The sequence below is a fragment of the Haemaphysalis longicornis genome, unplaced genomic scaffold (genome assembly GCF_048455015.1).
Source record: "Haemaphysalis longicornis isolate Haplotype H1 unplaced genomic scaffold, Haemaphysalis longicornis Haplotype H1 scaffold_11, whole genome shotgun sequence".
In the NCBI taxonomy this organism is placed as follows: domain Eukaryota; kingdom Metazoa; phylum Arthropoda; class Arachnida; order Ixodida; family Ixodidae; genus Haemaphysalis; species Haemaphysalis longicornis.
The window spans coordinates 61,956,458-61,969,612 of record NW_027526214.1 but is presented as its reverse complement, the minus strand read 5'-3'; positions in this window follow the sequence as shown (position 1 = coordinate 61,969,612).

Here is a 13,155-nt window from a genome sequence, read left to right as displayed (position 1 = left end):
GTCGGAGTATAAGACCTCTGGGAGTTTTCTTCGAGCTACAAATCGTCGAAACGATTGTAGAAAACTGGTTGTGGTCAACTCGCCTGTCAATTCTCAGTGAACTCCTCTCGTCACTGCACAGATAAAAATAACAACATATTGTTGGACTTGTTGGACTTGTTAACTTGCCTTAAGAGCCACAGCTTTCTATGTTGAGTATTGATGGTGCTGTTGGCTCTGCTGAAAGTTCGTTGCAATGTGCCGTCTCCCGCTCGCCCTCAATGTTGATGTTCACATTGTCGTCGCTGCTCAGACGCTGTTCTTTGCATTTGAGGAAGCTCGTACCGTGGCACCACGTTTTTGACTGTATTAGAGACTTTGCACTGATTCCGCGTGTTAGCATGTCTGCAGGGTTTTTTCCCCCTGAAAAAAACCCCGACTACGCTGGTTCGTTCTTTCACGTATCTCATCAGCTCTCCTCTTGACAAATACTTCTCTCTTGGCGTCTCCTTTGATCCAGTGAAGCGTTCTCATTGAGTCCGTCCAGTGGCTGACACTCAAATTTTTCGGCGCAATGTTTTCTTATATACTCGCTCATCCTCGCTGCCAGAACCGCTGCCAAGAGTTCGAGTTTGGCTAAGCATACCTCTTTCATCGGTGCCACTTCCCTTTTCGACATCATTGTAGTCACTTCCTTTGTTTCGTCTTTGAAATCGTGCACGATGTACGCTGCAGCTCTATATGCCGACGGGCTTGATTCAGAGAACACGTGTAGCTGCCGGTTTTCTATGTCCTTTTCTTTGTTCACGTAACCTCGTTGCACCTGAAGACGTTTTAACTGCTCTGATTCTTCAAATGGTTTCTTCCATTGATGGCTCTCCTCTGATGTTAACGGGTGGTCCCATGTTATTCCCATCTTCCAGGGGCGCTGAAATCCTTTTTTGGGTCGTATCGTGAATGGCGATAGTAGCCCGAATGGGTCAAAGATTTTGGCCGCTCCCTGTAATACTGCTCGTTTAGTTATGTTTGTTGTGGTCGCGTGGAACATCCGTTTTTCTACTGGGAGTGACAGCATGTCCTCTGAGTGTTTCCATCTAATACCCAGTTTCGTTGTGTGCCCTTTCGATTGTGTTTCTTGGTGTGCTGTGTCCTTTTTGTTTCCGTTCAATATCTTATTGAGCTTTTCTTCGTTCGACGTCCATTTTAGGAAGTTCATTGAGGCTCTTTGAAATATCTTTTTGGTCTTCATGTACAGCTTGACCGCTGCCTCAAGTGTATCTGCTCCAAAAATCACGTCGTAGACGTAAATTCTCTTCATCATTTTCGCCAAGGTAATTGGGAATTCATCCTTCATTTGCTACAAGTCAGTTTTATTTGTCGCCGATAGAAGGAACGTGCTTGAAGTTGTTTCAAATGGGCTTCTGGTCATTCTCCACGTTTCGACTTCATTGGTCAGCCCGCCTTCATCGTCGTGTTTCCACCAAAGAAATCGTAATGCGTAGCGGTCGCCTTTCTGAATAGCTATTTGAAAAAAATGCTTTCTCAACGTCGCCCATTAGAGCTTTCTTTTCTTTCCGAAAGTTGAGAATTAGCGAAAGCACATCTTCGTTGAGATTAGGACCGGCTTCCAAATAGTTATTCTATGATTTTTCCTTGATTGAGCTTGGCGATGCATCAAAAACGACTCGAACTTTTGTCGTTTCCCTGTCCTCCCGTATATATGCCTGGTGCGGCATGTATTAACATAAATTAGACTCGCATCCGGAATTTTCGCTCACTTTCTCGGCAACTCCTCAACTGAAGTATTCTGAGATGGCTTTGTCTTACCTTTCGATGAGCTTTTCGTTCTCGTTTAGCCCTCTTGTCAGCTGAATTAAGTCGTTTCATTGCAGTGTCCTTGTTGGTTTGCATGTCGATGTTTTCCTTCCGTAGCCAGTTCACCTTATACCCCCCATTTTCTTTACACACCTTCTCTTTGAACTTTTGGGCAACCGTGCTACCTTTGTCCACCATGCTAGCCCTCGCTTCGATTCCGATGGCTTTTAAGTTGAAAAATCCTTTGAGTTCCGTCTTCAACTCGATGTTACTGGCCTCTACCTCGACTACCAACACCGCCTGTGTCTCTTTCAGTTTGATCCTAATATCGCTCACTTCTCCATGCACTATCCAGCCATGTGTGGTCTCGGCTGCGACCAGTCGGTTCTCGATATGTCGTATTTTTCCCGTGACGAACTCCCAGTAGTGATTTCAACCGATGAGAAGTCGGGTTGTCTCAACCTCCTTAGTTTCAAATTCGTCATCCGCCAATTTTAGCTTGAGTTCCCACCTCTTGTCTCCGATGTTTATGTCGGGTGCTGGGAGATGGCTGTGTGAGATGCTCCCTATTTTAAGGGCTTGGAGAGCGATAACTGACTCCTTTTCTAGACTCTTTACCATCACCTTCACGACGTTCATGAATTGAAATTTTTCGTTCCCTCTAAAGCTGTCCTTCCGGCAAAGAGACTGCCCACTAGCCAGTAAACTACCTGCCCACCTGCCTGCCACTCCCCCTGCCTGGCTGCCTCCCAGGCAGAAGGTTCTGGCAAGGATTCGTGATTTGGAGCTGAGGGCAAGCCATCACGAGCCGACCAGAGAGGGGGGATTGCGGAGAAGCAAGATGTCGCACCAAGGAGACACTCGAAGGTACCAAAAAAACAGTTGTGGATGGACGGGTCGTCACCATAGTAGGATGGGCAATAGGCAGGCTGTACTGAGGCTGCCCATCTCCAGATGATTCCAGCGAGGTTGCACAAAGGTTGGAGGCGTCGGAGGAACCGGGGCGCTGCCCACTGCCTAGGAGGCGACTGGTTTGCCATACACAAGACTGTGGAGAGGATGCATTATTAGGACACGATGTTCGGCACACTACTGGTAGGCAGAGGGAGTGGATCACAGGGCAGCACAGCGGCTACGAAGAGCCATGCGTTTGAGCGCAGTCCTTAAACGCCCACTGATGTGGTGTTGCGTAGTCCCAGAGCGTCGGTCTCGTTGGAACCGAGAAAACAAAGGCGCCACCGAAGATTGAGCGAGAAGTAAAGCAGAGGATGAAAGTATGACGAAAGTGTGGTGGAGGGCTGAATTCCGAGGCCGCGCGAGACCGGCTCAAAAGCGGCAAAGCCTTACGAGATAACGACAGAGTATATCGCGCCGCGTCGTGAATTTGCTGATGACACGATCCCTTCCTGAGACAGAGCTTCTACGCGCCACCGCCGATAAGACTAGAGTTCGCGCTTCACTCAAAATTACATTAGCGAGTGTCGTAATCGTTGCCCTATGTTATTTTATTAAAAAACAGCTGGGGGTTATTAAACTGCGGCGTTATGAGCGAAGAAAAACATTAAAATATAAAAAAAGAACCAATCTAAAACCATAATTTCAAGTTGTGGCCCAAAGTACAGGGATTTCACATTCATACATATACGCAGCCCTAACTGTTTCCAGTGAATCTTCTATTTCACTTTAGTTACAGTTGTAATCGTTGACCTACCATAAAAGGGGGCGGATTTCATCGGTGCCTGGGAGTCGGCGACCACCGTTTTGCCAGATACTGACGCATTTTACAACAACAGGTACTCACTGTTCTCTGGTTAGTTAAAATCTCTCTGCTTGAAGTTAGCCGCTGACTGCACTGGTATTGCGTAAGTTCGAAGTTGTCTTTCACAGTGACAGAACCTTACATTTGCATTCGGTTTCAAGAGCCGGTGCCGGATGATTGCAGATTTATGAAGTGTTCCGAATGTTACCACTGTCATTATCTCTGTCAAAACTGCTCCGGCATTGCTGCTAACACGTATAACCCTACGAGAAACAAAAAAGGATGTGTAGGATCTGCATGAATTGAAGCATCTGTAAGAAGCGTCATGGAGAGGCGTTTCAGTCTGACAATTGTCAGGTTGGCGAGTGTCCTATCCCTGAGGCTGACTTACCGAACTTCGCGAGCTTAGAAAGAGTCTGAAGGTATCTGCCAGCGCTACGTCAAAAAGTAGATTCTCTGTTCTCACTCAAAGCGGAAATGGCAGGGCTGTCTGAGCACTTCCACGAATTGCAGAAGCGGTACGACACTGTACTAGATCAGGCGAAAGTGAACAAGCTGAAAATTTCTAAAGAGGAAGAAGAACTGAACAGTTTGAAAAAGATGGTGTTGGAGCAAGCAATTCAGATTCAGTGACTGCAAGAAGAGGTCAATGACCGCGAACAGTACAACCACACAGCAAACCTTAAAATTCATGGACTGCCGCTCGAAAAAACTGAGGATATGCATGAAAAAATTTAATAAATAGCTTTTGCACTAAAATACAAAGCTTCCCAAGACTGCCGTGGTGACAGTTACCCGACTTTCTGCTAAGCGTGATACGACTCCGGTAGTTCTGGTGCAGTGCGCGTCACTTTCAATCCAGGAGAGTTGGTTGGCTACACGTGGTAAACTTCGACCATTGCACCAGATGGGGGCGTTTCCAAACCTGTTCTTCAACGAATATTTCACAAATTTCAACCACGATCTGTATTAGCCCACTAGACTGGCAGGAAAAGAGAAAGGGTATCTTTTCGCTTGGAGGAAAGCAGGCAAAATCTACGCGAAAAAAACGAAGGCGCCCCTCTCATCCGTGTACGCAAGCTATCCGATATTTCTAAGATACAGTAAACTCATGGCTCCTGTTTCGGCAGACTTTGCGAATTTCAGCTCTTTCAGAGATGAGTTGGGTAACAGCAATTTAGGGATTTGGGGCGGGATCTCACAAATGTGAACATTTTTATTCTCAGCCTGCGAAAATATTGGGTTGAACTCAAGAGAATCGCTGAAGCGCCATTGGGTACGTCGATGCGTTAGTTATTACACAAATAAGCATTCCTGAGTCGTGCATTCATTTTTTCGCCTTACCAAGCTGCCGTGGCGGTGGTATTGTTATTTTGTCCGCGATCATTCTGAGGTATCCTACATTGATGCACCTTCACGCACGATGAATCCGGTACTTTTAGAGGGGCCTATGGTTTTGTATCTATGGTACTTCTCGCCATTGATCGCCTTTTTAAATACAACGTGGCAAGTTTTTGCTTGAAATAGAGGAAACGTTTAACAGATTCGGCGCAGCGGATCAGTTATGTTTGATCAGTGACCTAAATATCTATGCTACTCACTGCTCTGCACAATGTTGCAAATTATCTATCTTTGCTATCTTCCCACGGTCGTGAGAGCACTAATATGTCCCCACATGTGAATTAGTGGTCTGCGATACACATGTGAATAAGTGGTCTGCGATAAGCTAGTGACATCGTGGTCGGACCATATTTTTATCAGGGTTGAAAGTTTTTTCTCTTGCCTCCTACATCACCACATAAATTGGGGAGAACATTATATCGCGGCGTGCCGCACTTAAGCGAACAAGAGTTTTATTAGGGTACATATAAAGGAAGGTATCTGATTCTAACATTCACTTTTGTTTTGTCAATAAAGAAGAGTTTGATGGACTGATGTGCAGTTCGGACTAGTCAACATTATTGTTGAAAGGCTCCCCATGTACCGAATAAGAACAATTACGTCAAAGTTGAAGAAATTTAAGCACACATTCACGAATATCGTTCCACAAAAATGGCATAAGCATTGTTGTTGGATGGATTCAGAGATAGTTGACGACAATTGATGACGATGTCTTCCTTCCTCGAAACATTTTCGGTTGTTTCGCCTCGGCAGTTCGGTTTTTACATAGTCGAGGAACCGTGACACTGCTGGAAGAATTTGCCGATGAACTATACTCCGCCTTTATTTGTAATATTTTTCCTGTGTTTTATTTTTAAATGTAGCTACAGTGTTCGACTCTACACAAAATATTGTTACAAAAAATAACCCCTATTAGGTATCCGGGGGTCTTTTTAATATGTTTTGAATCTATATCTTAGTGGTCGGATTCAGGTTGTAGCTGCAGATAATAACTTGGAATGTAGCTGTCTTGGTTCTTAACAAATTGTGGTGCTACATGGATCAATTTTATCTTCTCTGGTTTTCTATATTTACATGAACGACTTTCCGTCCGTAATTCATAAATGCAAGGTGTTTCAGTGCGCGGACGACACCGTACTAGTCGCTAAGGATGTTAATTATGAAATAGCGATAACACTTCTACAAAGTGTTTCACGTAATACGGTAGGTTAAGCTTCATACAGTGTTATTGCTATAAATGCTAATAAAACTAAATTGATCTGCTTCCGGAACCCCATACAACATCATTGATTATTATTCCTGTGTACTTACATTGTCATACTCACCCTTGCCTTGTTGAATACGTTGAATCTGTCAAGTACGGAGGAATTGTGTTTGACCGTGCATTATCATGGCAACATCACTAAGCGTTTGCTTGTGACAAACTTCGTAAAGTGGCTTGTGAGTTGATTAATATGAAAACATATGTTCCCATGCATATCAAGAAGCGTTTACTGATCCACACACGTACAGTGTTCAATTAAGAAATCACCGTTTTTGCAAGCTGTTTCTCACGGTGGAAAACGCGAGTCCATCGTATACAGAAAAACTAATAAAATCTGTATCCTACAATTATCCCATGTATAACTCCACCAACAATTTCTCAAATTTGTGTTTGCCCTCATTTGATGGTCTTTTTACTCGGACGGTCGTTGCTAAAATTTGTTGGGTTCCTCATTATAACGTCAAACACGTCTTTTCAACTTGTACGAAATCACAATTGTTTTGTGGTCCCTGGTTCTTGCGCTCGATACGGTATGGCACGAAGATGTGTTTTTGTGCCATAAGTGTTTAATGGATTGCCAAATTATAGTTTTGCTGCATCTTTTAAAATGAAACCTATTAAAGCATGGAATGTGTGTGCTGTATAATTTACTCAATATTTCAGTTAAAGTATTGATCCTAACAAGTGTTTTTTCTTTGAATACATTCCTATCCTTATTTGATGCGTACCTTCAGATTGTAAGGTGACTACGTGTACCTCTTTGCCTTTCATTTCTTTCGCTTCGTCGATTTGCCGAACAAAGTCCCTCAAGCCAAATCGGCTTTGAAAGGCCCGCTTCTCATTATTGTCACAACAAAGGGCTGTAAAGTACTGTAATAATATAATAATATTATTATATTAATATTATCATTAGAATATATTATTAATAATATTTTTTCGACAGTACCCTCTCTTTTTCTCCTCATATTAGGCTCATCACCTGGCGAGCACTCCGAAGGCTTGGAAATGTTTGTCGGATTACAAAGGAATTCTCTTCTCCAGATCCATTTCTAATGCGATACAATGCAATATGTATACCACAGTTAGAATATGCTTCTGTTGCCTGGAACGGCATCTCCAAATCTAGTAGTGAATTAATAGAACGTGTGCAGAAGAAGTTTTTATCCATAATTAAGCACCGTCATCACAATCACAGTTTTCATCCTGATTCTGACTTACCCATAGTCCCTTCCATCCCTTCCTTGAACTTCAGACGTATGCGTGCAGACCTTACATTTCTTCACAAAATTGTTCATGGTGAGCTTTCTTGCACAGATCTGCTTAACTGTTTAGAGTTTAGTGTACCACAAAGGCCCACCAGGTCGCATCGCCCGTTCTTGACCGCTGCGCGCAACTCCAATCATTCTCCCGTGCGCAGAATACAGAATTGTTACAACCACTTCTTTGAACGCCTTGACATCTTTCAGAAATCCTTTACAATTTACCATACAGCGCTGTTGAATACAGTATGGTAAACACCTATGCTATGTCTGTCGTTTTTTTTCTGGAATTTTGTTTCTCGGCGGTTGTGTCTATCCAACTGATAGTTGCCTATTTTTGAAACTGTTTACTGTCATTTGTTCGTCTTATCATTTGTCTCTACACTCTTGCCGTTGTTTTTGTTGTATTACTGTCAAGCTTTGTTGCTCTGCCTGTCGTGTGGCCTTCACGACAGGCACAGCAACATAGGCATCTTCTTTTTTATTTTTTTACCTGTACCCAGGCTCCGCCTGTGCTTTATTTCTGTCATTTTCACTATTTCAATTTGTGTGTGTCTTGTCGCTTGTTTGTTTCTTGTATTTTGTTTTCATGTAACTACCCATGCGCCAGCACTCAGGCCTCTGGCTGTTCCTGGGCACGTAAATAAACATGATTGATTGATTTATTGATTCATTGATCATTATGATTATTAATATTATATGGTGTGCCAGCACCATGACCTGAGGGTTGTTCCTGGGCACCGAAAATAAAGGTTGATTGATTGATTGAATATTATATTATTATTATTATTATTAATATTATTAATATTATTATTATTATTATTATTATTATTATTGTTATTATTCGGGTGATTTCAATACACTTGGTGTGCAATGGGATAGCCTCACTCTTCAACACTACAACTACTACGTGCAACATAAATCCAGCATGCTACTAGACTTCGTAGCCCTGACATCCATGCCGCAACTTAATATTATGAAAAATAGCTCCGAAAACATCTTAGACCTCTACTTTGAAACATTCAGAATGCACGAGTATTCAGGTCTTGTATTTCTCTTTTTAAATTCGAGAAGTTTCATCGACCGTTTTTTGTTTCTACACCAATCACTTTTTAATGCCGTAGTATCTCTTTGAAGAATAACGATTTATCTTGCTACTGTTATGCTCGTGGGGACTACATTGGCTTGTATGACATCTTTTGTACTTTTGATTGGTCTGCAATGCAAGATCTTTCTGATTGTGCCACGCAGGTTATGCGTTTCACTGAGGTTTTCAAAAGCGGTGTGGAGAAGTTCATACCCAAGTGCAAGCGCAGCCGCACACGGTACCCCTATGGGTTCTCCACAGAACATCGTACCACGCCTAAATTAAATGACCGCGCCCACAGAAAGTCAAAAAGCACTGGACTCGATAAACAAAAGGAGGACTTTCGCTCGAACCGAAAAATATGTAAAAGTCTATATGTGCATGACGCTCGCTCCTATCTAGATTCCCTGGAGAGCAGCATGAACTCCTAGCCGGCAGAAGTTTGGAAGTATATCCGGTCTCGCAAAAACAACTCATGTGATCGCATAAGCGTGGATAATTCCTCTGGGGAACAGATGCATGACGTCGCCAACTATTTAGCGCAGAAATTTAGCGCTACATATGTCCAGCGCGGTGAGACAGAAATGAACCTTTTGTTAAACCATGTACAAGTCCCAAGCCTTATACATTTAGACGAAAAGCGGTTTCTTGAGAGCCTAAAGCGCAATAAGCCATCTTTGTCCTGTGGCCCTGACGAAATCCCTTCAGCCATTTTAAAACGTATGGCAATATTTTGTACCTGTTCTAACTTACATATTCAATAATTGTCTAAAAACAAACGTCTTTCCTCGCACGTGGAAAACCTCTCGAGTGCCTAAAATTTTAACCACAGCCACGACGTCTGAAGCAACAAATTATAGCGCTGTTTCTTTCCTTTGTGCCTGCCCCAAGCTGTTTGAGACAGCCTTTCACAAAGTCTTATCAAGTTCTGTACAAAACGTCCTCATACCTAAAAGCATGGTTTTATATCGCGAAAGTCGACGACAACAAATCTCGCCTGCTTCATGGAGCAGGCCTCCGCAGCGGTTCCAGAGAAGCGCCAGTTGGAAGTTGTATACTGTGACCTGAGCAACGCATTCGATGTTGTCTGCCACTTTTACTGTCTGGTATTGATGCACCACTCGTGGCATTGTTGTAGAGTTATCTACACAATCTGTTTTGTGATGTCATTATTAACGGCAAGAATTCCGCTATGTACTGCACAACAAGTGGTGTGCCCCAAGGCTCTGTGTTGGGCCCTCTGTTGGTTTCTATTTTTATAAACGATATTTCACCTGCAATCAAGGAGTCTTCGTTCCTAATCTATGCTGACGATTCCAAATATTATATATATTGAGTCCGCTCAGGACTGTGTCTCCCTCCACAAGGGTGTGCCCTCGTTCTCTAAATGGTGTTCAGGGAACAGATTAAATCATAATCCAAAGAAAACAAAGGTCATCTCTTATAGCCGAAAAACAAACATCCTTTACTCTCTTTACACCATTGACTGCGGCCCCCTTCCTAGAGTTGATGGTATCAGAGACCTTGGAGAGGTGTTTCAAAGCGCCTTCACTTTCTCGCCGCATGTCGATCAACTTAATCGGCGGCCTCTGCACTCTCTTGGTGCTGTATGCAGATGTTCACGGGACTTTTGGTCTTCTAATTCACTCCTGAAACTATTCAAAACATTTTGCATTCCTCAACTAGAATATGCCTCTGTCGTGTGAAATAGAACCTGTAATTCTAACAGCAAACGTATAGAGCATGTTCAGACCACATTTCTATCAATATACAGGCATCGGGTTTCCTCTGGGCTTTCCGAGACTGCTTTAGGAGTATCCAGATCCCCCTTAACTATCTGTCTGAGTTGTCGGTGAACCCGCCTATATCTTCTTTTTCTATATAAACTGCTTCATGATATTATCTCATGCCGGGAACTACTTGCACAGGTTAGCCTTCTTGTTTCGCCAAAAACTACAAGGTTTACTGCCCTTTCCCTAATGGAGCAGCACCGAGCACACATTCCCCCCTCCAAAGAGTGACTGTCACTCTGGAAAACCTGATATATTTCAATGTCTCCTTCGGGAGTTTTTGACTGGCTTGTTAGCAGCGATACAATATTCACTCTTCTTTTCGGCAGTTTTTCTATGTCGTTTTTATGTGTGCAATGTCTTCATAGTTCTTGTTTCTTGCTTGTGAGTCCTATATGTTCGTGACATTGTGGCTGTAATTGCTTCCTTGACTCGTCATATATAACGATATGCTACTTGCCTTCCATCGCGATGATGGCGATGAAGATGATGGTTGGGTTTTTATGGCGCAAGGCCGACTAAGGGCAGTGAGCGCCAGAGAAAAGGTTATTTAATGAAGTGTAGTGGTTACCACAAAAAGGTAGGCACAAAAACGTGTCAACCTAACATAGTAAACTCAGGTAGAGATAATGGTGATGGCTGGTGTATAGGGCAAGATTTTATCATGCGTGATAGGAAATGAGGTTTAAAAACTTAACGTCTGACAAATACTCAAGCACACGTTTCACAGAAACCATGGATGGCCTCGTCACCTAGAAACAGCGATGGATGTAGTTTAATATGCTGTCTGTAGAGTTCTCTTAAGTGTTTGTTTCGTGTTGTGTGAAGTTCCTTGCATTGTATGAGTATGTGGATTACGGATAGGCCCTCTCCACACCTGCTACACAGGGGTCTTGGAGATCCCGTGAGCAGGTGGGAATGTGTTGCATGCGTGTGGCCTATCCGTAATCGAGCCAGGGTAACTTCATTGTGCCTGTTGTGTGTGTCAGTGGTGTATGCACGCAAGAGTGTCTTTTTAACGTGCAGTTTGTTATCAGTCTGTTGATTCCAGTGTGCCTGCCATGTTGTGCGAAGGTGTTTCCTGATGTGTGATTTGAGGTCGGTGTAGGGTATTGTTGTTATGTCAACTGTAGTTGTAAGGAAAGCAGCGGCCTCCGTTCGGCCTGCGGTATCAATACCTGGAATTCCAGAGTGCCATGGCAACCAGCACATGGTAACTTCAGTACAAATTACAGATTTCGGAATTCGATTTAGAACAATGTTTAACTACAAAAGTATGCCATAGGCCTCTGCCGTAAAGATACTTGTATTTCTATTGATATTTCTACAGACATAAAGGTGCCACCATGCGCAGCACAGGAAAAATTTGTAGCAGTTTTTGAAGCATCCGTGTAAAATTCAGCAAACTATTATTTGCGCTGCAGGGACAAGAAATGTTGCACGATCGTGCTTCTAGGCACTCTGTTTTTCTCGACACTTCAAAAAGATACATCACATGATATCGGGCGAAGCTGCCACGGTACTAGAAGTTCAGTAGCGGAGCTTTTGATGGTGTCTGAGAACATAACCTAAAGTAGTGACGCTTCTTCTCTTACTCTGAAAGCGAAGGGAGCAGAGACTGATGGATGATTAGTAGGAAGTTGAGTTATAGATGTGTCATAAAAAACTGATGTAAAAGGATGGTGAGGCATTGATGAGATTTTAAAAGCATAAAGCAGGTCTGTGTAAGCTCGCTGACGTTCTAGGCTCCATTTGTTGCACTCTACATACAGACGTTCGACTGGACTTGTCCGAAAGGCACCACACGACAAGCGGAGCCCTAGATGAAGCACAGGGTCCAGCATTCTGAGGGATGTTTTAGTGGCTGATTTATAGACAACGCTACCATAGTCCAATCGTGAACCTATAAGCTGGTAAAAACACGTAAAAGAACTTGTTTGTCAGCACCAAAAGAAATGTGCGACAGAACCTTCAGGATAGTCAGTGTTTTTAAGCATTTATGTTTTAGTTGTTTAGTGTGTGGGATACATGTGAGCTTTTTTTCAAAGATTATACCTAAAAACTTCTGTTCCTTTTTGACAGGAATCGCGACAACATTGAGATGAATGTCTGGATCCGGCCGGATGCCACGCGTCTTTGAAAACAAGGCACAAGTGCACTTCCCTGGACTACATTTAAAACCGTTGCTATCTGCCCAACCAGCTGGCTTGTTAACACCAAGCTGGACTTGGTGCTCGCAGACAGAGAGGTTACAAGATTCAAAGGATAATTGTACGACGTCTACATCAATTGAGCAGGAAATCGATGGTGCAATGCCTTCCTAAGGAAATTCATTTTCAAAATGAAAAGGGTGCAACTTAACACTCCTCCTTGTGGAACTCCATTTTCCTGCACATGAACACTAGAGAGTGCAGTCCAACTCGCACGCGAAAGGTTCTTTCGGACATGTTACAGGCACGCGTGTTCATCATGTTACCTGTCATGCCAAAGGACTTCAGATCGATGATGATACCATACCTGCAAGCAGTATCCTACGGCTTTTCTAGATCAAAAAATACGGTCATACAGTACTGCTTATGGAGAAAAGCTTCTTTTATGTACGCTTCTAATGCAACTAGTTGATCGTTGGTAGATCGCCCCGCCAAGAAGCCTGCCTGGCAGCTCTCCAGAAGACCATTGTACTCTAAGAAGTACACGAGTCTACTGTTTATCATCTTCTCAAAGAGCTTACACAGGCAGCTTGTCTGGGCAATGGGACGATAACTGGCAGGAGAGGAAGGGTCCTTCCCTTCTTTTAGGAC